This window comes from Ceratotherium simum, chromosome 7 (genome assembly GCF_057802395.1).
Source record: "Ceratotherium simum simum isolate JZ-2026a chromosome 7, ASM5780239v1, whole genome shotgun sequence".
In the NCBI taxonomy this organism is placed as follows: domain Eukaryota; kingdom Metazoa; phylum Chordata; class Mammalia; order Perissodactyla; family Rhinocerotidae; genus Ceratotherium; species Ceratotherium simum.
Genome location: NC_141906.1, coordinates 77,478,736 through 77,505,430, shown reverse-complemented (window position 1 = coordinate 77,505,430; position 26,695 = coordinate 77,478,736). Strand labels below are relative to the sequence as shown.

Here is a 26,695-nt window from a genome sequence, read left to right as displayed (position 1 = left end):
CTTCCTCCCCCGGCTCCTCTTCCCCACCCTATATAATTTTTGGATATAAACATTTTTCAGAATATTAGCCTAGTTTGTTTCTTGTGTACTTTTCAAGGAAGAGCATTTCTGAATCTTGGATGGTGTAGTTAATTGATTTTCATCTTCCGAGAAGAGTTAAAAATGAATGTGAATTCCAGTGTTTCTGGTTTTCAACTAATGCAGAATGCAGTAGCATATTTAATGGTTCATTTGATATATTTTGTTCCTGATTAAAATCACGTTGTATGTCACAGTTCTTTCCATCCTGTTACCTTGTAGTCTTCTACCAAATTCTCCTCACAATACAGAGTGTTTAGAAAATAAAGAAGCCTTTTAGAAAATATGTTTAATTTCTTTCCACCTTAATCCTGGGCATGCCTTCTGCTAGTATGGCCAAATTGAAAGGACTCTTGAATGAATTGGAGTAAACACTAAAGTTAGCATTGTGCATGTCTTGGTTCACCGTTGTTCAGTCGCTCTGCTGTGTGATGTATTTTGATGGCTAGAGATAGTAAAAAACTACCCCAGAGAACATTTTATTCTGCTACATATCAGTTGGAATGTGAGTAGGGACTTCAATTCTTGAGAGCCAGTGATGTGCCTTTTAATCATAGAATTAAGGAACCGTGAAGTTCCTTACATCTTACTTGAGAGGGGAAAAAATATACAGATTATATTACTGAACTTAGATATATTCTGCTTATGTTTTATTGCTTAGAACTGTGTGGTTGATTTTATTTTCATATTACCCTAATACAAACAGAGAATTAAGAAGTTGACATATAGCTTGCTTTTCAGCTCTTCTTGTCATAGCCTGGTTCACCTCTTTTTATTTGTGTGAGCTGGGGCAGTGACCTTGACCTGAGCCTTGATTTCCTCATCTGTAAAATGGGGATAATGGCAGTAGTATCTCTTACCACTGTTGTGGGGATAATACCAGATAGTGAAAGTAAAGCACTTGGCGTATAGGAAAACTTCTATAAATGTTAGCTGCTCTTATTTTTAGTAACTCCTCCTGTACGTGTTAGTCTACTACTTTGATCCAGAAGTGATTTCTTTGAAGTGCTAAATAATGAGGACTTCTCAGAAGTTAGTAATAGCGTGGGCACATGTAACTACTATGGTTTTAGTATGCCACAGTTTTCTTAATTTTGCAATTGAAACTTAAAAGGCACTTGGAAACAAGTTACATTTTTTATTGTTACGTTTTTTTCCCAATTGAGATATAATATAAAAATGTATACAAGCGCACAGTTAACGTATACGAAGTGAACAGCTAGATGAAGTTTATATATGCATGTATCTATGGGAACCATTATCGAGATCAAGATCTAGAACATTTCTTTTACCTCAGAAGGCTCCCCGGTGCCCCTTCCCAGATGACACTGCCACCCCCAGCAGGCAGCAACTGTTCTGACTAGTCTCACCATAGATAAGTTTTGCCTGTTCTTGGACTTTTTTATAAAAATGGACTCATACAGTATATACTCTTTCATATCTGCTTTCTTGCACTGCTCATTATGTCCGTGAGATTCATTTATGTTACTGTGTACGGTAGTAATTCATGCTTTTTAAATTGTTGTAGTGTCTTTTGTGTGTTTTGAGATTTGTAGTAGTTCATTTTATTGGTACATTGGGTTTGTGGTCATTGAGAAAAAAAGAAAATCATAACACTTCTTCCCAAATTATTAGAAAATCAAATCCCAGTGGCTATCTTAGAAAAATAACCATGACCTTATTTTTATACATAAAATTGGGTTGAAGGTAATATAATTGTGTTCAGTCACAATTCCATAAACCAAATCCTTTGATAATGCCATAATCAATACTTAGAATTGTATGGAAGAAACTACTAGCCCAGCGTTAATGTGATATTCTTTTAGAAGAAAACGAAACAACACAACGTTTTTTTGAAAAAAAAAAAAAAAAATCCACCAAAACAGAAGAAAATGGAGCTAGGATGTTCTTATACTACAGGAGAATTTTGAAGAACAGGACCACACACTTATATCAGGAAGAAGAGTTTTGGCAATTAACATTAACTATTGCCATCAGGCTATGCCTGTACATTTAGAGTTTCGGTTTGTGTTGTTGGAATACCCTAATATGCTAAATAAAGTTTATTTCACCAAATAGTGAAACAAGAATACAAGATGATGTTGATGAATCAGAAGTTTGTGTTATTTTGATTTTGGAGAGGGCGGTGCTTGAGGTTAATAGCTTATATTTCTGTTCCTGGAAATGTTGATGAAGGATTTTCTGGATGTTCTGCCTGAACACAAGCCCCTTCTCTCTCAGGAGACATTGTATTTTTCAGCATCTGTAATTTTAGTAAATCTTAATATTCACAGCTCCTTGACACAAGGGCGTTCTTCACATACAGCCATGTGTAGGGGTGGGTTCCCCTGGACTCCAGAGGGGCAAGTTGTCCCCATTTCTTCTTCAATCAGACCGCCAGTGCCAAGATTTCAGTGGGAGTGGGGAGAGTTGAAATAGTGATACATGATTCATCTTTTGTTCCACAGGGGCACTCAAAAGATGCAGATTTTGTTTGAAAAGAAGCATGAACCATCTAACAAATAGAGCTGCCCCATGATAGAAATGTTCTTTTGAAGGGGTGTGAGCTCCTTATTACTCGACGTGTTCTGGTGGCGTTTGCAAACGATAGCGTGGAAAGACTGTCTTCCTTGGATGAGAGATGGGACCACACGACCTCTCAGGGACTTGGTAGTGCTGAGACTTCGTGAAATAGTAGTTATGCTACACGACCACCGCCTACATAATTTTGGAGGGAGAAAATGTATTAAAAAGTTCCAAACAGCCATTGGATAAATAAATTTCCTCAACCCAACCCTAGTGTAAAGTTGAGGACTGCCTCTACTTACTGGCTCTTTTCACTTTAAGTGCAATTCTTCGTTTATCACTAAGTAAATGTCAAATATTCTTTCTTTTTTAAATAGGGACTTAAATAGAAAATAGGAACTTTTCTAATATTCTAAGTGTATCAGTATCAGAAAAGATAATACTTTACAAGTATAGTATTTGCTACCTTTTGATATAGGCACACATCTGAGAATTTACTTGAAGCCATCTGTTGGCTCACTTATTTATTCACTCCTATAACAAATTATATATAAAGTAAACATTAATAAATGTACCTCTTATCTCTCTGCCTTCTCTCCTCCACCTAAACTTTTCTGTACTTGAATTTCAAAAGAGAGAAATAACTCATATAGGGAGAGAAAGGCCGATGTCAGTGACTTATCCAAGCAACAAAACTATATTCAGGATATTTTCTGGGGTTCATAGTTATTTAACCATGTACCCATCTTGTATCTGTATATGTTATTAATTGATGTTTAGACTGATTGAAGGGAGTGTAGAATCCTGAATCACCAAAATAATATTTTCTCTATTTTATAAAGCAGAAAAGTATCCTGAGTTTTTACTGTTTTGTATTTATGTAGACATATATCACGTATATATATAACCCTTTGTACCCTCTCTGTAACCTATAAGCAGGTCTCTCTTATCTCTTTTTTCTTACCATTACCTTACCCCTCCAGCCTCTTTTTCAAAATTTAGGAGAGGGGTGAGAGCAGGTTCAGAATGTGAGACAGAAAATACCTTTGTGCCTCCTGCTTACACTGCTGCTACCTCATCTCCCTGTCTCTAGGTCTGGTTTTCCCCCTTCCACATCATCCATTTTTCTACATTTTGCCAGAGTAATGATCTTCCTAAAACATAAATCTGGTCATGTGACTGCTCTCCTTAAAACTGATTTCTCCAAAGGCCCTGAACCGCTCCCTTATTAAACCCCAGGTCTCGACAGAAATCCAAGGTTCTTTGCCTTCCTGGTGCTTCTGCCATCCCCCACTGCTTTGCATTCCTTGACGATACCTTGCTTTCTCTCCTGCAGGCTGAGAACATGGCTCTCATGGCACTGATACTGTGTCATCGGTGTTGACGTGTCTGTCTCATCCTTATCTTACTCCTTAAGGACAGAGGATGTGATTTTCCCCTGTATGTGATCATCCCTCTCCCCCCTTTCCTTGCACTGTGCCTAACAAATACTAAACACCCGAATGGCCCAAATGTATCAGAGTGCTAAAGCAGTGGTTCTCAGACTTGCATATGCGTTTGAATTTCTTGGAGGACGTTAAAATGCAGATTCTGATTTGTTAGGTCTGGGGTGAATCCCCAGTCTTCCTTTCTAACGAGTTTCAGAATGATGTCGATGCCACTGGGGGGGCCACACTGAGTAGCAAGATGCTAAACTGTCTTCTCTAGATCCTTGGACGATTTATTTCAGCACCCAATTCTGTTCTTAAAAATCCGGTGAAAGTAGTGACTCTCCATGTCAAGTTTAGGTATACCACAGCTTCAAATAATGAAGATTAAAGAAAGCTTTAGATAAAGAAAAAAATAGTTAAATGTTGAAGATACTAGGACATCTATTGTCACATTATTACTGGAATGCTTGCCTAATATTTTAACAATTTTATACTGTGCTGCATAACAAAGTTTCGGTCAACGATGGACTGCGTGTGCAACGGTCGTCACATAAGGTTAGTACCATATAGCCTAGGTGTGTATAGGCTGTACTACCTAGGTTTGTGTAAGTATACTCTATGGTGTTCGCACAACGACGACATCGCCTAACGACACATTTCTCAGAGTGTATCCCCACTGTTAAGCGATGCATGACTGTATATTTAATATGTGTATTTTCTGTGCAACATAATTTGGTATCTCAAGAGCTGATGTCATGTTTTGTCAGTTTGTTTTTTAAATACTCAGTATTACAAGAGCTCCTGGCTATATAGGTGGTAAAAAGTGCATTCTGGCTTCTGTTTCTTGCCAGGGAAATTTCTGACAGTTATTGACTTTTTATCATATCAGAGTAAAAGTAATTAGTATTCTCTATTTTACTATAATTTGATATCTATCCAGTGAGTAATTGTACACACTGCCTGGTTGGAGGTAAAATTGGCAAGGGGGATGAATGTTTAATGGATAAAATACTACTTTTATCAGGCCATGAAATTAGTGACATCAGAACTTGGCAGCCTCTTTTATTCCAATAAAAAGAAAAATAGTATCATAAGCTAGGGATAAGATGTTTTTCTTGCCCATTTGTTTTGGCTTATTTTCCTGGTTTGGCCTCAGGGCGTGTGTAGCAAAACAACACAGTGAATAACGGGCAATAAGAATTAGAGGGTGAACACAGTTTCAGCTGGAGCGGACATACTGTTTATCACTTTCCCCTGTTTCAGTAATTTAAACTGTTCCTCTCAGATTGGTGGTGTGAGAGTATGAGAGTGGCTGTGAGGAATCCTCATCTATAAAATGGAGTTAAACTTCATTATTTGGCTTGATATTACATAGCTTGCAATATATTGGAAAAGTTTGATGATTGGCTTATAAAATGGTCATGTGAGAGTGAATGTCTGAATGTAATTATGAATGTGACAGTACAGTTTTATAGAAAAGGTGCTATTTCTTTATAAACACCAGTAAAATAACATTGTATTACCAATCAATTCAGTTTGATTGAATATAACGTTTCCTCCTGCCCATTTTACCATGTTCCCTCTTGTGAAGTTAGATTTTTAGATGTTACCATGATTTGATGACAGCTCATGTGCCAGGATTTCAATTTGGTGTCCAAGTATCTGAGCAGTACTTCCAGTAGATCTTGGGACTACTATATACTGACAAGATATTTTTATAGTTCTCAATAGATTGCCAAACTCCTGAGCAGAACCACACTAAAGTCTTACTATGATGTTGTGCCCATGATTTACCTCATGGGTTCATCTTACTGTGATCACCTTTTTAAACAAGGTCATTTTATTGTTTCTTCTATTAAATCTTGGATGTTCGTCCAAAATGAAATTACAGGTTTAGTTCTACAGTAAGGAGGATTATAGTACTGATGGGCTAAAGTATATTTTAAACCTAATTATAAATACATACTTCTACTTAAGAAGATATTTTCAAGTCATATTAAATCTGATTAGAATGGTTCCAATCTCTAAATCAGTTCTTTCGATTCCTATTTATTGAAAATTAGGCATACTTTCTTTTTTATGATGAAGTCCTTTTTTGCGATTAAAACAAAAACAAACGGATCAAACTTCTGCCCTGACTGCCTAGTTCCAAGCTCTAGTCATTATGTTTTCAATTATTTTGTATTTTAGTTGGATTTATCTTCTAAAAGAAATTACAGTACTCGTGCTTTGACTGTAGACCTATACAGGTCTTTCATATAATTTTCGTCATACATTTTAGAGCTAAGGTTTTTTTTTTTTATTCCATGGCTAATGAAAGTCAATTTTGAGTCATTATAAGATAGGTTGTTAACTGTGGTCTCTTATTAGGGTAGCAAACACAGTTGTCATTATTTGTTATTTCTTTTGTGTTTGAGGATGCGTTTTAAAAGAGCTATTGTCATAGTGGTTAGATCTTAAAATAATTTCACATTTGTTACTATGACAGCAGCCACAGTGGGATTTTTAGTCATTTTAATCAATAGAGCTTGTGCAGAGATTTGATATCAATGTTTTGCAGCATCAAATAAATTTTAGCTCAGGGATTTGACTCCATACATCTTACTAATGTTAATAGGAGTCTTATAGCTAACCCCCCAAGTGGGTTTCTAAATGTGAACCTTGTGAGTCCAGACTGTATCCCACGCCACATGAAAATAACAGTAGAAATAGTTTGAAAGAAAAACTGTCCGTGTTTTACTTATTGTGGGATTTCTGTTCCAGATAGTAGATTATTAGGGAAAAGATAAGGGAATTATTAGCCTCGTAGAACAAAGACTTTAATGCCTAATCAGATTCATGTTTTCTTAGCTAGTTGTACATATATACAGAATACTTAGTTAGTTGTGATTATAGATGTCAGCTGGTCATTGTTTCAAATTAACAGGCACCAGATATCGAACTCCTGAGGCCTTCAGCAACCAAGAATGGGAAACTGAGTTTTGAGTTTTTCATTTGTGCAATTAAGGACTTTTTTGCCTTCATGTTGAAATGTGAATTTTCTGGGAAAAAATCCTTTCATTTGACATTTAGTAGGCAAACAAAGTTCCTATTTGCTTGTGAAAGTTCTTTCTAACAAACTGAGAAGTACTAGCGTCTTTTGTGTCTGATTCATCTAGAGAATGTACTGCGCGGGTCTACTTGGGCAATTTAACAATAAATAATATGGTGACAAAGGAGTGAAGGCTTGCTTTGCAGAGCAGGCCCTCATCTGTTTGGGTGCCCTGCAGACTTATAAGACTAGGATGGTGACTCTAGAGGACTGGGAAAGGTCCTCTGTCTGGCGTTGCACACACAGACAGTCCTTGGAGGGACCCCGACCTTCCCTGTGTTCACTTAGTTCCTTGCTGAGGAGTTGCTAGTTCAGCAATGGCAACTCCTGTCTTGTGGTTCTTTTTATTCCATATACAGAATAATTTTCTCCTTCCCTCTGTTTCTGATGGTGATCATTTCTTAAATACCTTTCATTGAGCCCTTTGTACTTTGCAGAATGTTTTACAGTTGGGTTTTTTTTTTGCTATATACAATAATTGTATGAAATAGAAAAATTTTCATGAGAATGGCAATCATGAAGACTGTAAATGGTCAAGCATTGGTATCAGTTACAAGAGTTGATACAGTTCAAAGTTAGGTGATCTTTAAAATCTCTCTGTCTTATGTTGGAAAAGGAGATTATTTGAAACTGTAGTCTTTCTTTTTAAGCTTAATTTAGGTTATAATTGCACATTTGTCTGTACTTAGAAATAGATTAAAATAGTTAACTTCTAAGATGTTTTTTTTTTCTTTGACATTTCTTTTTTTTTTTTTTTTTTTAAAGATTTTATTTATTTATTTTTTCCCCCCAAAGCCCCAGTAGATAGTTGTGTGTCACAGCTGCACATCCTTCTAGTTGCTGTATGTGGGACGCGGCCTCAGCATGGCCGGAGAAGCAGCGCGTCAGTGCGCGCCCGGGATCCGAACCCGGGTCGCCAGCAGCGGAGCGCGCTCACTCAACCACCAAGCCACGGGGCCGGCCCTCTTTGACATTTCTAAACCACAAACTCCGCATTCTAGGTTCTATTGAACTAATGGAAGATATTCAAGTGAATTTTACCTAAGATAAAATTGACTCCCTGGAGTGTTGTATTTTTAAACTCTTTCCTCTAAAGAGGTCATTTCGTTCTTTTTTTTTCCTAGCCAAAGGGCTCCTTGCTAACACATTTCTTTAGAGCAGGTAGAATCCTTGGATACTTTGAAATTCTTGCACAGTATATCCCAGCTGAAAATGAAATTTGAAAGCTCTTTCCAATCATATATAAGAGGGAGCTTTTTAGAAATAAATCTAATTTTACATTTGTGTCTTTCGTTGTGGGATGAATATAAAATTTAAATTGATATGCTCTTTTAACAGTTGTTCCTTGTTATCCCTGTATCTAAAACATGACAGACGATGTGGAAACATAATTTGGTTTTTCATTTCTTGGATATGTTAGAAAATGAATTCAAGCTTTGCAGTTTTAAGTGATTCTTTTAATAATGCATTCAGGGCCGGCCCCGTGGCTTGGCGATTAGGTGCGCGTGCTCCGCTACCGGCGGCCCGGGTTCGGATCCCGGGCGCGCACTGACGCACCGCTTCTCCGGCCATGCTGAGGCCGTGTCCCACATACAGCAACTAGAGGGATGTGCAACTATGACGTACAACTATCTACTGGGGGGCTTTGGGGGGAAAAAAAAGGAGGAGGAGGATTGGCAATGGATGTTAGCTCAGAGCCGGTCTTCCTCAGCAAAAAAGAGGAGGATTAGCACGGATATTAGCTCAGGGCTGATCTTCCTCACAAAAACAATATTTAAAAATAAAAAAAATAATATTGCATTCATCAATTGTTAGCTATTTCTCTTTTGTTTTATATCACTGTATAATGTTGGCTAGAACAAGTATTAATGCTAAAATATTTAACAATAGCTAATTGTGCTATTTTGGTATAAATCAAAACAATTGTTAACTGTTTAATGAAATAGTTTAAAAGTGATTTTGATGACCAGATTGAGAAGGAAAGAAAGGAAAAATAGATATTCTTAAAGGCAAATCTGGCCCCTCCCTTTGTTGGAGTGAAGACTGACTTGTAATAGCAACAGAGTCCAGCTCCCAGTAAGAGGTGTGAGGCTGTTTATTTTCACTCTGGAGATGTATATACTACAGAAGGAAAACTCTGGCCTTGCCTAACCTAAGCAAGTCATTACTTATCTACGATCTGGCAAGTAATTTGATTAAGGTTGACAGAGCTCATATAATATCAGAACCAGGCCCTCTTAATGATTGATGAGGCTTGTCTGTAAGGTTTTTTTTTATTTGAAAGGAGAAAAACTGAACAAGAATGAATACTTGTTCAGATCTCTAATTGCCAAGTGTAAGCCAAGTCTATAATGTAGTTTTTATCTTTAGTGATTAATATGTATTAATTTGTATGTTATTTTTTAGATTATAATTAAATGCCTTTAAAATAATATTTTTATGTCAGCAGGTTAATTTGGCTTTTACATGATTAAATTCTTGAAATTTTAGAGATCCTGCATCATATCTTAACATCTTTTTAAACATGGTTTTCTTTGATGTTATATATTTTTTAGTATAGTGGAATTTTTAACCTTTAAAGAATTTTCCTCTTCATTCTCTAATGAGATTGAGTTATTTGGAAGTCTTTGGCTTTAAGACATTTTTCAACCCGTTGCTTTCTAACTGTATGAAAATGAGGTAGACAATTGTAATAGCGTATCTGGACATTGAGTGTTGCTGCTGGCCTCTTGGCTGCATTTCTGTTCCTTATCTCATTCTCATCACCCACAGATTGATACTGTGTGACCGGACTGTGCCATATGTTCTTGGCAACACTTTAAATCATTAGTCTGCAGATAGTGCTGAGTCCAACTAAAGATGACCATATCTTGTTTTTTATCATCCATATGCTGCTTAGTAGAAATGGGTCTAGGACTGGAGGTCCGCCCGCCCCCCACCAACACACAAACCCTTATTTCCTTATTTTAAGTAAATTTAGCATACAGGATTTCCAGATTAACGAAATGATTGAATTGGGAATGAATTAGTTTCTATAAATGGAAGCCTTAACCAGGAAATTTTCAGGCCAGTGTATCATAAGGGTTTAGACTAGGGTAAGCCCTGAGTCAGAGTGCCTGGGGGCAAAGCCAGACTCCAGAACATTCTAGTGACATGGCCTCTCTGCGCTTTATTTTCCTCATCTGTATAATAGGAATGGCAGCTCATGGGCTGTTGGCTCTTCTCATTTAGTCCTCACAGATGGACTGATTGGTGCTGGTAGGTGCTTCTTGAATGTGGGCAGTTGCCATTGCTGCTCCCATTGTTACTGTTACCTAGGAGATGGGGGTTTGTATTGACAAAATGTGATGTCATTATGATATAGCTGAAATAGAGACTGTCGAATCAAAATAAAATGAGTAAGGATTAAACTTTGGGGAGCTGTAAATGTGGGAATAAGCTGGAATTGATGATATGTTTTTGTTCTTGGGTTGGTTAGGACATGGCTCCTAGCAGAGAGGGCAGTTAGGTGAGTGCTGTAATAGTTAATGGTGAACTTTTGGATAAATTCCCATGTCCCCAAACAGCTGAACACCATCTTGACTTTCTTGCCCCAAATTTCAATTGTTATTTTGAGATCTCTTTCTCGTTTCCCCAAACACAATATAAATATGCTTTAGTTTAATACCAGGAAAATAAAATTTATTTTATAAGAGATGTGCTTCCTCCCAAGCCTTATTAACGTGTTCTTAAAAGCAAGGGTTAACTATTGTCAGAATCCTTCGCTAGCTTTTCTCTTGATCATTTTCCTACCAAGAGTACAAGTGTTGTCATCTATGGGAAATCCCGGTGCTTTCTAGAATTTTTACATGTATACTTCAGTAATAAGCTTGGCTCTTTTGCCTGTTCTTTCAGATTTCCTACTTTTCTTTTGGACTTGCATATGGTCAGAGCAGATAAACACTTAACCGGGATTGGTAGCATTAAAGACCACCAATAAAGTGCCATTCCCAAGTTGTTTCAAAAAAAGAAAGAGAGTACATGGGGGATCATCAGATGCAAATGTTTGACTTGGAGGTAGGCCAGTTATGCAACTGTCAGCCCCACCCCAGCCACTCCCCTATTTTGTTTCTGGCTGGCCAGGGTAAGTATAGATTGCCCTCAAGTGACTGTTGAAGATTGAGATTTGGCAGGGGGGTTGGGGGGGGGGGTCCAAAGAACTGGAGCCAGAAGCTGTGGACATGGAACATGACGAGTGGTGGGCTACAGTCCCTGATTTTCTGCTCACTGTTGCCTCTTTATCTTGTAGTTTCTTTCCGTTGCCAGCAGTGATAGTAATGATGTTTCAGGAAAGAGATGCTTGTCTTACTTTTTTTTTGTGGTTTTAAATATTTTTTTAGCTAAGTGTTGAGAATTCCATCTGTTTCTTCTTCTTCACAGATTGGCCTAATTATTGTATTCTTATCATTGGAATCCAGGTTTTCAGGGAAGCACAGTAATTTTTGTAGCAATACTGAACCTGTTTGCAGGAGGAAACATTGTATCACAACTCCGCAAATGCCCAGACTTTAAGATATTCCATCTGGGGCCTATAAAATAGAGGATAAAGCTTGGTTGTATTGCATTTATAGAGTTTTCTTAGGGTAGTAGTCTTGGTGGCTATGGAGTTGGGTAGCATTTATAAGATTCTTTTTGATTTGGGGGATTTTGCATTTGAAACTATAATTCTTGTCCTATTACCCCAACCTCATTCTCAGCTCATATTTGCAAAGATGTATGTGATCAAGGAAATAGCTGTGTGATTAGTTAACATAATGTCTTAACTGAGATGATAATGTCCTGTTTATTGCTAAAAAGAGGTTAACACTCAAACTTGAATAATGTGTGACTTTTGAAGGGAAAAATTCTTATAAACTCCTGACGTTAATTAAATACTTTTTATTATTTTATACTCATTTTATACTCATTTAAGTATGTACAAAATAAACTAGATGCAAACTTCTTATTAAAACAAATTGACAAAGTAAATACTAGCAAAACTACAAAAGCAATGTAATTCAAAAATTTAAAATAATCCTTTTTTTTAATTTTTAGATTGTCAGTGTTGAGTTTAATAGTAGGAAGATACTTTTGCTTATTTTATATTTCACTTGCCTATTTGATTTGATTCTTTTGATTTGTTTTAACATGTACTTTTTTTTTTTTGAGGAAGATTGGCCCTGTGCTAACATCTGTTACCAATCTTCCTCTTTTTTCCTCCCAAAGCTGCAGTACATAGTTGTGTATCATAGTTGTAGAGTGTAGCTCTTCTATGTGGGACGCCGCCTCAGCATGGCTTGATGAGCAGTGAGTATGTCCGTGCCCAGGATCGGAATCGGTGAACCCTGGGCCGCAGAAGCAGAACCTGCTAACTTAACTGCTATGCCACCGGGCCAGCCCTGATTCTTCTGATTTTAAGCATGATTAACATTATTTTTCTTTTTTAATAATGAAGTTATTTTTAACTACTGGTCCATATTTTGTGGTCCAGTTGCTTTAAATGTTCACCCTAGTATATACTACTGAAAAAGTAAAAAACCCATTCCATGAAATGTATGTATGCATTAATATTTACTTATTGTTAGTGAACCGTAATAATGTGGGATCTTTGCAATACGTGTGTTCCTAATGTGTTAACGCTGTCTGCTATGTCACATGCTTTTCGAGTTTGGCATGCTTATGCTGCCATGAGCTACAAGATAATTCACATCTCCTTTTTTTCTTTTTACCTATTTCACAACTTTCTTTGTACAGTATTCTGTAACATCATTTGACCATCACATGTCATAGATATGATCCCAAAACACAAATGCAATTTGGGCACTGAAATCTTGTGTCACACCTTCATTGTCTAGCTGATGATCCAGAGCGAGCTTATAAGAATTTGAGTGTCAGCACTGCAGAAACACAATGAAATCTATAACACATGATTTTCATACTTCCAAAAATTTCTCTGTAGGTTCAAATAGAGAAAAAGAACTAAAACTTGGCAAGTTTGAGAATCTTTCCAGAATGAGAAGTGGCTGTGGATTCACACTGAAGTAAATGGACATAAAAACAGACCTGTACTCAAGGCTTGTCTTTTATTTAGGAAGCTGTGAGGAGAATGGGGAAAGCACAGGCCTGGGATAGCCGAGGGTTCAAATCCCACCCCTGTTGTTTGTTAGCTGTGGAATCTTGGGGACGCCCTCTGAGCTTTCTGCATTTCCATTTCCTTATTTGTAAAATGGAAATAATACCTATTTTTAATTTGTTGTGAGGATCGGTAATAATATATGTAAAATCTTTCGCCCATAAACTTAGTAATTGGTAGCTATTGTTACTCTTTGGAATAATTAATCTTATAAAATAGACGTTTGGTAAGATGCGTAAACATACAGATATTTCCAAACAAACCAATTATTCTGTGCGTAGTAGAAGCAAGAGGCAAGGTGCAAGAGGCAATGGTGGAGGAGAATATCAGAATTATCTGGCCAAGTTTTTCATTCTGCATGTAGAGCCCCCCCTCCAGTCAGTTGCAAGTGACCCACGATTCCACTGGGGATGTCGTTACTCTCTTGTGCCGAGGCAGAAGGATGACTGAGATCTACAGACTAAAACATTTGAGTCTTTCTTTGGTAGCTCTTATTTAAATACTTGTACAATATTTTAAAATCCTCATTTCATAATTATCATAAAGACAAACTTATTTATTTATGTAAATAATTAGCAAATTAATATTGCCTGATATTGGCAAGGAATAACGAATCCACCTCACGTGTGTGTACACGTTAGCATTGTGGCAGATTGCTTAAAAGGTGTACTTGATGTTCCTTAGATGTTTATTTACCAAATTCAGAACTTAAGAAAGTGTTGGCAAGAGGTGAGGCAGATTCACTTGATGATATTAAGGAAATTTATATAACGTTTTACCAGTAATTTGGCTAGTACTCTTTAAGTATAACTGCAGTTCCTCCTAGAGAGTTATCTTCCTATTTGGTAATAGCATCATGTGGTAGAGTTTTGTTTCAACAGAGCTTGCTGGTCCATGATTTTGACTATACAGAAGTTCATATCACGTTGCAGGAATCCTGACTATATTCAATAAAAAACCTGATGTTTTAGCCTGTGATGCCGATCTCTGTCGTAAGTGTGCAAAGAGAGTCTATTTTATTTGTTTTAGCTGCAAATAACAATCCTAAAAGTAGAGATTTCAGTTTATCCACATTTGGTTCTATGCCTTTAGAACATTTAAGATCATGTTGAATGTTTTGCAGACTACTGAGTCCTTTCTGTTTGTGAGGATAGAACTAGTGCTTCTGGTGTTGTCTGTAGTATCTTTTTTTCCCTTAGATTTAAAAGGGCCTTTTGATAACATCCATTATTTAAATTCTTTTCACTTTAGCCTATGGTTTCTCTGTGATGCTGTATCATGCGTTTTGATAGTCATTTGACTTCAGTACCTATCAAATTATATATCATATAACTATTAGCTATTGATTTCTAAAAAATGACGTAATAAAAAATAAGTAAATATGGGTATTTACTTCCATAGAAGACCGAATAAACTCAGTGAACAGGTCATAAAGCACTACTGCTGATTCTGTTAAAGAGCTGTTTAATAATATTAGACCATTCTTATTGTTTCTCTTTTGGCTTACTAGAATGTTTTTAAATGTGTTAAATTAGTAGTTTGTTAAGTAACTTCATAATTCCCAGGAAACATTGCTGGGCTTCTTTCAGTGTATGTTTATTCATTTATCAACATTTATTAAGCACTCGTTTTGTGCAAGATACTTCCCAGATCTTGGCTATACAGTGATGAACAAATGGAACTGACAGACTAGTGGTTAATCCAGGTCTGGTAGAAATTTTTCACATTTATGTGACCTATAAATATTGAACCAAGTTTTTTTTTTACAGTATAATGAGTCAAGCAAAATCAAATTCTGCCCTTTCCCTTTATGACTCCACCTCAGCTACAATTTTTACCCACAGGAAATCAGATTAAAATGAAAATCAAGGCCATTATTGAAGAAGGAAAGAAATTTTAAAATGTGAAGTTTTGGAGCAGTGTGCAGAGACAGCAAGGGGGTAAGAGGAATTTTTTGAGTTGAATGAGGGCCGTATATGACAAGGTTCATGCCTCTGAAACAGCCATTTCCCAGCAAGGTCTAAAAGTTCGGCCTATTTTGGAGAGGAATGTTAATAGTGAAGGGCAGGGATGGCACTCTGGGACCAGTTGAGTCTTTCTGAGTGGCAGGAACCTGTCAATATTAAGAAGAGTGAAAACGCTGCTTTCGGGAGATTTGTGGTTGATATTCAGGGTGAAGAGCCACGAGATATCTGCTTTACTGCTCTACTAGGGGACGTATGATTTAGCGTATTTTATAACCAGTGTTGGTATTGTGCTGTTATAATCTACTGATTTAAGACAGGAAAAATTTAAGCCTTTAGATTAGTTTCTCAGCATTGGTCTTCAAACCAGCATGGCTTATGATGAAGATTTTATGTTTGTCTGGAGTAAAATGAGAAACAACCAACCAAAGACATGTTGTGGTTGCTTCCTAAAGCTAAATTTATTCTGAAATTGTTTTTTGCCTACCGTTTTGTTCTGTTCTAATGAAACAATGGTAGTAGATGGCAGTTCTTAATTTTTTTTTTTAGTATTCTTACTTGGCAAATTGTTGGCCATCTTACTTGGAACATACAGGTGTTTGGTTTTATTTTTAAATATTACTGGTTATTGAAATTCAAAAGTCTGGGAACCATTGCTGTAGATTAAATTTAGTAAATTTTCAGTATGCAGTTATCCATATTGGGATATGCCTTCTTTGCTCTTTCTCATGCTGGATGTTTCTCCATGTGTGAGACCTCTGCCCAAGTGTTCATGATGAATCAGTATCAAGTAGGATTCTCTCGCAGGCCACAGACTTGGTTGGCATTTTATCCTTCTCCAACAGAGATGGAATCGCCACTCTTGGTTTTAGGTGCAGCTTCATTGTTCCATATACTGAGGGCAGGAGGCAAGCATCTAACAAGTATCTCTCTATATAAAAGCTGTTTTTCAGATGTTTTATTAGTACTGCTCTTGGTTATTTTAATTAGTAGTGTGTTTTATTTGCACCCTGAGGCTGTTCAAGCAAAGAGTGTAATTCAAATAAACAAAATAATATCTGATGGTTTGGAACACCCACACCTGCCATCTGGGCCTTTACTCTTAAGGTTGGCAGGGAAGCTAGGAAGGGAAAGAGGAGATGATTATGTGGAGTTACGAAATGTTTTAAATGTAAATTCTTGGAAAGCTACATAACTAAGTAGTTTTCAAGTTGGCAATGCTGTTTTCTTCCTAAGCAATGGTTCTTTTTTAAGATAAATACTGAGTTTTCATGAGAAGGCCAATCTTTTCCATTGTATACATGTTTCTAACAGCATTTCCAGAATTCTGTGACTACCTCACAGTGATTTGCATGTAGAATGGTGGATGATACTCTCATAAAGCAAGAAAGTTTGCTAGGAAAATTTCTTCCATTTCTTTCCCTGAATATAAAGTAAAGGGGCTCCCTCCCAGGTTCTTACAATGAAATGGTAAACTAGTCTCCTACTTATTTTTCTTTTCAACTTTTTTTTTTAATGAATGAACACAAATACTCTCTTTTTGCTTGCAAACTGAAGTCCTGGACTATATGCTTTTGACTTAATTTTTAGAGCTGAAATTTTGTTGATTTTGGATACCTTTGCTGGGTTTTTTTTTCCTCCCCCTTTCCTCTTTCATTAGTGCAGTCATTTTTGGAGTCTGCCAAAGATGAGGCAAACTAGTGTAAGAGGTGCATATAAGCTTTTAAGTGTTTTTTTTCATTTCAACACAGCACTTGTAAAATGTTTGTCATAGAATTCTAAAGCTGGAAAAAAATTGTGGAGTTTGTTTTTCCCCTTGCAGACAGAACCTAAGCCACACTAAATTGGCAGATGTTAGACCTGACTAACATTCTTTAGGAAAAAGAAATACATCAATTTAGACTACCAACTATTAACTTTAAAAAATATATTTAATTATTAAAATATATTTAAATATTTTAAAAATACATTATTTTAAAACTTAAGGCCCCGTCACTTTTTGAAACTTTTTTATACCTCAAAAAAGTCTTAAATGCTATTGTTTGTATGTAATTTAAGAGTTAAAGATGTTAGACATTTAGGAAATGAGGTCAAGATCTCTATTGTTTTATTCTACTTTATCTGTCCTACCCATCTTTTTTCCCCAGCTACCTTGAATATAGGTACTCAATACATTTTTGTTGTATAAATGAATGAGAAACTGGTTTTTATGTTTGTGGGCTGCAGATTCCAGCTCCACTCATAACCTATCTTAGAAAATGGGTTGAATGAAGAGATTTTAGAAAATTAAGCTAAGGATCCAACCCACCGCATTCTTATAGTTCTAAGACCCAAGTTAATCATATGACACTCTTCTAAATCTCACCAAAAATCAAAACAAAACAAAAACCCTTCATATTGTGCATAAAAGCCATGATGACAAGTTCTTAAAAGAAGAGTCCAGCTGTAAGGGTATATAGACATGTCGATATAAAATGCATCTACAAATGTAAGGCATGACTAGTGTTTTATACATAGGAAACATGAGTATAGTGTAATATAAAAAAATTTAAGAAATATACCAGAACTTATATATCTAAATCAAAATTCTGTCTTTAAAGAAGTCTGTTGCCTTGGGAAGCTGTATATTTAATCTCACATTGCTGTTATTGTGGCAAGAAATTTGAAGTTCTTTTGGAATTATCTTTACTGGTCATGGCACTTTTATTTTATTTTGGTGTTCTTTAATTTTTTTCGAAAATACCATTAATGAATAAATTGGGTGATAATGTTGGAGTTAAGACTATATGGGGTTAAAAATCAGGTGTAATTGTAACATAATGAGAATGATTTTTATGCCTGGTTTATACATCAACACTGGAAATAATTAATAAAGGATTTTCTGAAAAGTTTTGCCCAGAGGAGCATCACTGGAATAAGTTTATCTGTCTTCCAGGTTGGGTCTGTCTGCTGCTATGGTTTCCCAGTAGTATATGTATGTACTGTGTGTGTGTATGTATATATGTCTCCTGAATCAGTGTGTCCTTGAATTATTTCTTTCGACCATCCTGTTTACTGTTGCCCAATGTAATGTCACAATGCAGCAGCAGGTGTTTTGTACATATGCAGCCTAGCAGAGTTGTTCCAGCACTCTTTGCTTTATTTCTGGAAGAGGTAGACAGTACTGACAGTAGATAGGCTGGACCTAATACTAAAACTGCTTCTCAAGCTCTCCCAGTTGGACTAAAACTTCATGCTATATTGTGCTGCGTTTACAAAGATATCGTGATCTTAATTGATTTGTTTTTCTTTTTTCTAGTTCATCAGCACATTGTATCTTGATCATTTCTTTGATATTAACTGCCTATTAAAGTTTTCTGGAGTGCAGATTTTCTTCAAACAGGCCAATGTGTGTTTTTACTTATCTTTAGACTTATCAATCCATTTGTGGTGATTATGCACTGACTACATAGTAATCTGTGATTGACTTGTATGTCAACTTATGAATGTGCTTGAAGAGTCCCATTATCAGCGCACGGCCACTCTCCCATGGTACGATACAGCTTTGATGAAGCGATGTCTGACCTAATTCCCATCACCGGTTTGAGCAAAGCAGGGGCGCCTAAGAAATCTAGACTCCTTCAATTATTTTATGCAGCCAAGTTTAAAGATGGAATAAGGTACTTAGAAACTAGTATCACTATGTTCCATCCAGGAAACTTATAACGCAGGCAGGTAACATAATATAAAAGTCATTGCGATGGAAGACCAGTCTTCAGCCAGCATTGATTCAAGTTTATTTGCAGCCAAGATATTTTTCTTAGATTTCTAATTTTTTCTTATTTTGCTTTTTCCTAAATGTTTGACTATATACATTAGAATATGTTTCATGGAAACGAGATTCTTCTTGAGGTTTTATTTCCTTGTTATTAAAGTGAAATCTGAACCAAACCCCGTGAGCGTGAGTTTTTAGTAACAGCCGGGGAAAATTTGTTTCATTTGGTAAAGTCTGAGCAGAGCACTGGACTTACTAACAGCTACGTTAATTGTATTACCTAACACTTATCTGGAGTTCTTTTTCAAACGTTTGCGTATTCCTCCTCTTCATCGTCCATCAAAGAAGGTTAGCCAAATGTCTGTGTGGGTCTTTACAATATCAATCTGTTTGAGTTTAGCTAGTTCTTAGCAAACTTAAAAATTTTGCTTTTAGCATTTGTTTTGTGGTTACCATGACTCTGTTATTTTTTCCCATAAAGTCAACCCCAGTGACAAACTTGAAAATCTACAGTGTTGGATTTGTGGCAAATATTGACTCTGTGATGCTTGCAAAGTAATTCTCTTGAAACTTGCTGTATTTTGTCTTTTTAATAATCTCTTCCAAATCACTTTTTAGAATTTCACTGTTTGTATGCAGCTCTGCTTTTAAATATTCATAATATTCCTGTACAACTCACTGTAGATGCCAGAATTATCTTATCTTCACAATTCTTGGTTTCCTGTGCTCTAGAAGCAGGAAGAAATAGTCTCTTTGAAAGAGAGTGGAACAGGAACACTTGACTTTTTTTTTTAAACACACAAATATTGTGAATAGAACCTACCTCCGCTCTCACTCAGACCCCTTCTCTTTTGGTGTGTAATTAGGACCACATTGATTCCTGTTGCAGCTGGCAGCCCCTTACTGTTGCCTTTTTCTGCTTGTGACCTTTGATCTCAGTGACCTTTCCTGGGGTTAGTCCTAGGCCCTTTTCATTGTGTTGGAGCTGAAGTGGCTCATGTGGAGTTGATTATTTCTTTGCTCATTTGGCCTTTTTGGTGCCATAACTCCCAGTCACTTCCATTTTCTTCCTCTACTTTTGACAGTCCACAGTGAAAGGAAATGCTTTTGCAGGCAGCGGGATCAGTTTGTATGCTTGGCTGACTCGATTGAGACTCAGGAGAAGAGGGGGAAGGGTTGTGAAGTCTGTAGGTGTCAACATTTTTTAAAAAGTTGATGTGAATGATTGCACGATCATTAAGTGCTCATAAAATGGGTACTGAGAAGAGCTGCGTTTCGTACCAAGGGGCTGGATTCTGGTAAGAAGAGAGTACCGCAAGTTATTTACATGGACCTGGGTATTTGATATCCTGCAGCTCTACTTTATAAGATTTATATGTTCCTCCTTCTGCCTCTGAGCTACGTGGCAGGTCAGAGAATGCATCATTGTCAATTGCACATGACTGCTTTAAGGGATTCTTTAGTTTGTAAAAGAACTAAGAATAACCCCCAGGGATGAACATGCTAACTATTAGGTGGTGTATTTGTTGCAACTGGATTTAGGATAGCACTTTCCTTGCCTCTCCTTTCCTTACCCTGCTCCCGCCCCTACCCACTCCTCTAGTAAAATCACTGAAGGATGTATGCCAGCTGTTGATCTCATTTTTCAAGACCCCATGTGCACAGCATGAAGACTGTCACTGATCAAAGGCTTCAGTGATCATGAAGGAGTCAACAGTTAAGGAATGTGTCTGATTACCCTAAACTGTAGTACCTTTGAAAGGTATATGAGTGTGAAATTCAATGACATTTTGAAACTCATTTTTAAAAAGTCTGAGTGTTTGATTCCATCCCTGGAATATCATTTTCTGTCTTTTCCTTTTTTCTTTTTAAAATTTTTTATGAGTAGTATTGATAATGTGGGTTATTTTGAATGCGGACTTGCTACCCCTTCAAATGTGGTGTTTTTTAGGATTCAGCCTGGGGCCCCCTCCTCAACAGGGAACAACACTTCCGTCTGTCTGCTGTTGCCTCCCCAATCCCTCTTAAGCGTTTCAGGCTTCTTTCTGCTTGCCTGCTAGATCTCTTCCTTAGAGTTCCACTTACGTCCAAGTCAACTCATTATCTCCACACTGTAAGATAGACTCTCTCCATTCCCTGCTACCCTCAAAGCAGCAACAACAAACCAAGGAAAACCCTGCTGCTTCTCCTGTATTTCCTGTCTTAGTAAACGCACGTCATCCACTCATCCAAGGCAGAAATCTGGACAGCAGCCTTGATTCCTTTATTTACGGTCAAAGCCGTGGGGAAATAGAGAGGTGGGCAGATAATGGATTCCAAAGATGTCTGAGAGATGTATTTCTTCCCAATCCAGAGCATTTGCTATCCAAATCCTATCAATTCTCCCTCTTGAATATCTTTTAAATATGTCCATGTCTTAAAAAGTTTTTTTAATCTCTTAAATGTATCCCCTGATATTTCTCTAGTACAGGTTCCCATCCTCTTTCCCCACAGCCTTCTAACCTCTCTTCCTCTCTTCACCATTCTCCACATTGGAGCGTCAATGACTTTTCAAAGACGCAGGTCTGATCTTGTCCCTTGCCTGCTTACAAGCCATGAATACTCTCCTCTCAGGGTGAAAGCTGAGCACCGGACCCTGATTTATATGGTTCTTGATGCTTCCGCTTCTGCTCACCAATTTGGCCTCACCTCTCACTACTCATTATCCTCCTGTTCTTACTCTCCAGCCCATACTTCCTTGTTCTCTCTATCTCTGCACACACACTATTCCTTCTGCTTGGAATTTTCTCCCTCCCTCCACACCACCACCACAAACTTATCCATCTGATTCACCTGATCCTTGTTTCCTCTGAAAAGTCGTCTTCAACCTGCTAAGTCTAGGTAAAGTGACCTATTTTTCCTGTAGCATCTCTACTTGCTTTATTCTGTGGCTGACCTATCCCCCTAACTGAACTACTTTAATTCCTGAAAACCTTTATTTCCCAAAAGCCTTGCCTCTTAGTGAAAACCATTTCTGTCAGTTTTGGTGGAAAAAATTACATGTTCCATCCCAATGCAAGATAGCCAAACAGTTTTCACACAGAGAAAAATAGATCAACCAAGTCATAAAAACAAATTCATATAGATGCTAAAAAATATTTTGAAAGTAAATAAATACAATGTGTTCCTAAAAGTTAATGCAGTGAGTTTATTGTGCTCAGCAAAGGAGGAAGAGAAGACCTGAGGGGGATGGCTGGTGAAGGACGGCTGGTGAGGAAGTCCTTGGAAGGTGGTGGAGAGGCAGGAAGTCAGCTTTCAGACAGGAAGTCTTTCTAAGGCTCATAGTTATCTTGCATTCACATTGCACTTAAAAACAACGTTACAGTGCAAAAAAACACTTTATGGCAAAATAAAGGCTAAACACGGGAGTGTTCCACAGAATGTGGAAGCAGGACACACGCACTGCAGACAGAAGATGAGAGAAAACACTCACCGTCTCCCTCTCACTTGGCATCTGTGCACAAAGCACAATGTTGCGGGTTCATCCAAATATAGCAGGCCATTCAGAGTCTTCTATATGATATTTTCTGACTAAAATCCATGGTATCGTGTAAACTGGTGGGGATACCTTTGGCGAAGCTGTAATGTCAAAGTACCACTTTTTAGTTTCTCATTGAACAAGTTGCTATGCTGAATAAAAAGAAGCCGTCCAGAAAGTGGAGTAACTTTGCAGGAGCCCTTAAGGCAAAAAGTTCAGTCATTCTGTAGATGAGTCTGTGTCTGCGTGGCTTCTTTAGGTGTCGCCTTCCCTCGCCTGACTGTAAGCCTCATGAAGGCTGATGTCCTTCTTGATGCATAGTAGGCACACATTAAGTATTTACGGAATAAAAGATGATTTCCTCTGCTTTGAACCCTCTTAATGCTTTTTACCGTCTCAGTGCTCTTTTCTTTGTTCCACAGTTAGTTATGTGCATGCCCTCTTTTCTCAGGCCGCAATAACCTTTATTTAGTTCAGGAATTACGCCTTCCTCAACTTTCTTTTCTTTGTATGCTTCACAGGATCTTGCCCAAAGTAGATGCGTATGTATGGAATTAATTGATTGAATGAATATTTCCTGGAAAAAGTAGAGTTCTTTGATAAGTCTGTGCCAGAAATGATGTTAGCTTTTTAGCTAAATTATTCAAATATTCAGAATGAAGAAGCCTTTGACAGGAGATTTGAAGTTGCGTGTGATTAAGGTCAAGGTCGTTCAATGGGAAAAAAAAAAAAGCGTATTGTATGTTTGACTTCCCTAATAGAAATTGTGCTGAATTAATCAGTACTTATTCAAAAGTTTTCAAGGTTTTTTTTTTTTTTTTGGTGGGGAAGATTAGCCCTGAGCTAACACCCATTGCTGATCCTCCTCTTTTTGCTGAGGAAGATTGACTCTGGGCTAATATCAGTGCCCATCTTCCTCTACCTTATGTGGGACGCCACCACAGCATGGCTTGACAAGCAGTGCGTCGGTGCGTGCCCGGGATCTGAACCTGCGAACCCTGGGCTGTTGAAGCGGAGTGCATGAACTTAACTACTGTGCCACTGGGCCAGCCCCTAAAAGTTTTCAAGTTTTAAGTAAATTTTATTTTTTCCTTTGCTTAGTTACTGCAGAAAACTCATTTTTTAACATCAACAGTTGACAAGTAGCATGTTTTGAAATAGATTGTTTGAAAATAAGGGTTAATCTTTTTTTTTTTTTAAAGAAAGTCATTACTGTTTCATTCAGAATAAGATTCATTTAAAAAAGGAAACTAACTTAAAGAATTTTCTATTTTAAAGAACTATACTGATCCCAAAGCCAGGCTTTTGTTCACAAATTAATCAGAGTTATTTCCTAAGCCTGAAAGAAAACTATAAGAAAGTTTGATATAGGAGTCTAGGGAGGGGGATAATTCAGAGTTACAGCTTTGATCATCCTTGGGAAAGCAAAGGCGTTGCTTCAAAAACAAAGGAATTAAATCTAGAAATTCAGGAAAGACTTTTCCCAAAGGATTATTCTGGCAGCATGTTGAGAAGGGGTTATAAAAGCATTAAGTTCACAACCTGAACAATAAGTTAAGTAAATGTTAGGGAAGTATTTCCTTTCTTATTCTAAGACGAAGCATACATACCTTTAGTTTCTCTTTGCCAACAGAGCTGCTCCTCAGCGTGGGATGACATAAAAGTATAGTTTATTATACAAGACAAATTGCCTTCTGTGTAGATGTGAAGGAGAGGCAAAGGAAAGCCCCATGACTTAGGAGATACCAGCTATTCTTTAGGAGCGGGGGGGGGGGGGGGGGGGGGAGGACTCAAGGAGCATGTGCCATATGAAGGGGATTCCTCTGAAGATTTTTACAGCAGGGAGGAAAGAGTTGTCCCCTGATTTGTAGGTTTAATGGGTACTACGCTTAGCTTTTCTGTTTTGTTTTTGTTTCTTTTATACCCTACGGTCTTTTTCCTGGAGAGACTGTACTACCAGGTACTTTCCTGGGAGCAAAGGGACCACTAAGCATCTTCTCAGACGCCTAAATCAGCCACTCAGAACTGCAGTGAAAATAATGGAATTAGGTTGGCCATTAACATCCTCTGAAGATATGAAGGAGGTAGAAGAACTTCCTTCTGGTCATGTTAGTTCCTTCTGAGACCAGTGTCTTGGATAAGCCTTAGTGACACTTCTGTTTTCCACATAGGGAATTGATTAGGCCTTGGCCAGAGTCCAGTAGTGAGGCGAGATCGAACCCAATTTAAAATTCAACCCCTTGAGTTATTTTACTACCCCTAGTAGTTTAGGGAAGTAGAGGTGTATGTGTATAGGCTATATGGACACGAAAAGCAGGAAGGAAGGGAGAATAAAGTTTTGAAATGAGTGGTAATTTATTATTTTCAATGCCAGCAAATATTCCCATAAGGTATCAACAGTTTTTATACAAATTTATTTTTGGGGAAATACATACTATACATCAAAACCACACAGTATAACAACAGTGACCTCTTATTCCTACTTTACAATAAATTTGGGGTAAAAAGCAGAGATTTTGTGTCCGTGGTGTTTTTTGTCACTGCAAGTTCAGTTTGACAAACTGAAATGAGAAATTTACATTTGAGAAATGTGGCCTGCATTGTCCATTCCTTTTGTTCTTTTTGTAGTTACTTTTATGTAAAGTTAGGATAATGTTAGAAAAATCCCTAATAGATTAGACAGTGAGTGTTGCTTTATGCCCTATCAAATATTTTAATTAATTGTGCAAATTCATGTTTTATGTCCACACTTTGCTTCCCTCAGTGAAAGGATCTAAACCATGTGTTGGTGAGCAGGAGTGACCCCTCTGTGCATCATGGTGGTGGTTGTTGGGGATAGGGCTGTACATTGTTGCCATCTTTTTGGAAGACAACTTGACAATATCTATAGTAAGAGTCTTAAAAATATTTGCACTCCTTGACCCAACGATTCCACTGTAAAAAAATCTATCTTAAGGACATAGTTAGAAGAGTGGTTAAAGATTTATGGACAAAGATATTCGTAGCAGCACTATCTGTAATAGCAAAAACATGCATATAGACACACACACATATAAAAAATGTAGCTTATGGGGCTGGCCCGGTGGCGCAAGCGGTTAAGTGCGCACGCTCTGCTGCGGCGGCCCGGCGTTTGCCGGTTCCGGAACCCCGGGCACGCACTGACGCACTGCTTGGCAAGCCATGCTGTGGCAGCGTCCCATATGAAGTGGAGGAAGACGGGCATGGATGTTAGCCTAGGGCCAGTCTTTCTCAGCAAAAAGAGGAGGATTGGCAGATGTTAGCTCAGGGCCGATTTTCCTCACAAAAAAAATGTAGCCTAACTATCCAAAGGGGGGTGGCTAAGTAAATTAAAGTACATCCATTCAATAAAGTATCTATAGCTGTTACAAATTATGTTTATGAATACTTTTAATCAATAAAAATGATCATTGGATAATAAATGAATAAAGCAAGATTTAAAACTATATTGTAGGGGCTGGCCCCGTGCCGTAGTGGTTAAGTGCGCATGCTCCGCTGCTGGCGGCCTGGGTTTGGATCCCAGGCGTGCACCGATGCACCACTTGTCAGGCCATGCTGTGGCAGCGTCTCATATAAAGTGGAGGGAGATGGGCACAGATGTTAGCCAGGGCCAGTCTGCCTCAGCAAAAAAGAGGAGGATTGGCATGGATGTTAGCTCAGGGCTGATCTTCCTCGCCAAAAAAAAATAAATAAAACTATACTGCGTATATGTTATGATCTCTGTTATGTAAGTATACACATATATGAAAAGGATTAGAAGGAAATGCATTGAAGTATTGTGTCATAGGTGGTGGAATTGTCATGTTTACTTTCTTTTTTGTACGTTTATGTATTTTCCACGTTTTCTATGCTGAATGTGTGAGTTTTTTTGTCAATGAGTATTTGCATAAATTTTAACAATTTTTTACTTGTAAAACAACATATTCATTGTAGACTATGTGAAAAAAACTTAAATATTTTGTTTAAAATATCACCTGCCATATTAACAACATTGGAGGCTTTAAAAAAATTCTAAGTGAGAAAAACACTGAAGTCTGAAAAATGAGTGTGGTTTAAATCAGAATTCTATTCCATCTGATATAATTTAAATCAGAATTCTGTTTTTAATTTTTGCATGGGAATATAGTCATGTATCACTTAATGACGGGGATAGTTCTGAGAAATGT

General features: G+C 37.4%; 1 protein-coding gene across 11 annotated transcripts in view; it reads left to right on the top strand.

The window, feature by feature from the left end:
- CDON (cell adhesion associated, oncogene regulated) overlaps nt 1–26,695 on the top strand; it is a 92,857-nt gene that overhangs the window by 4,077 nt on the left and 62,085 nt on the right. The window lies entirely within an intron of this gene.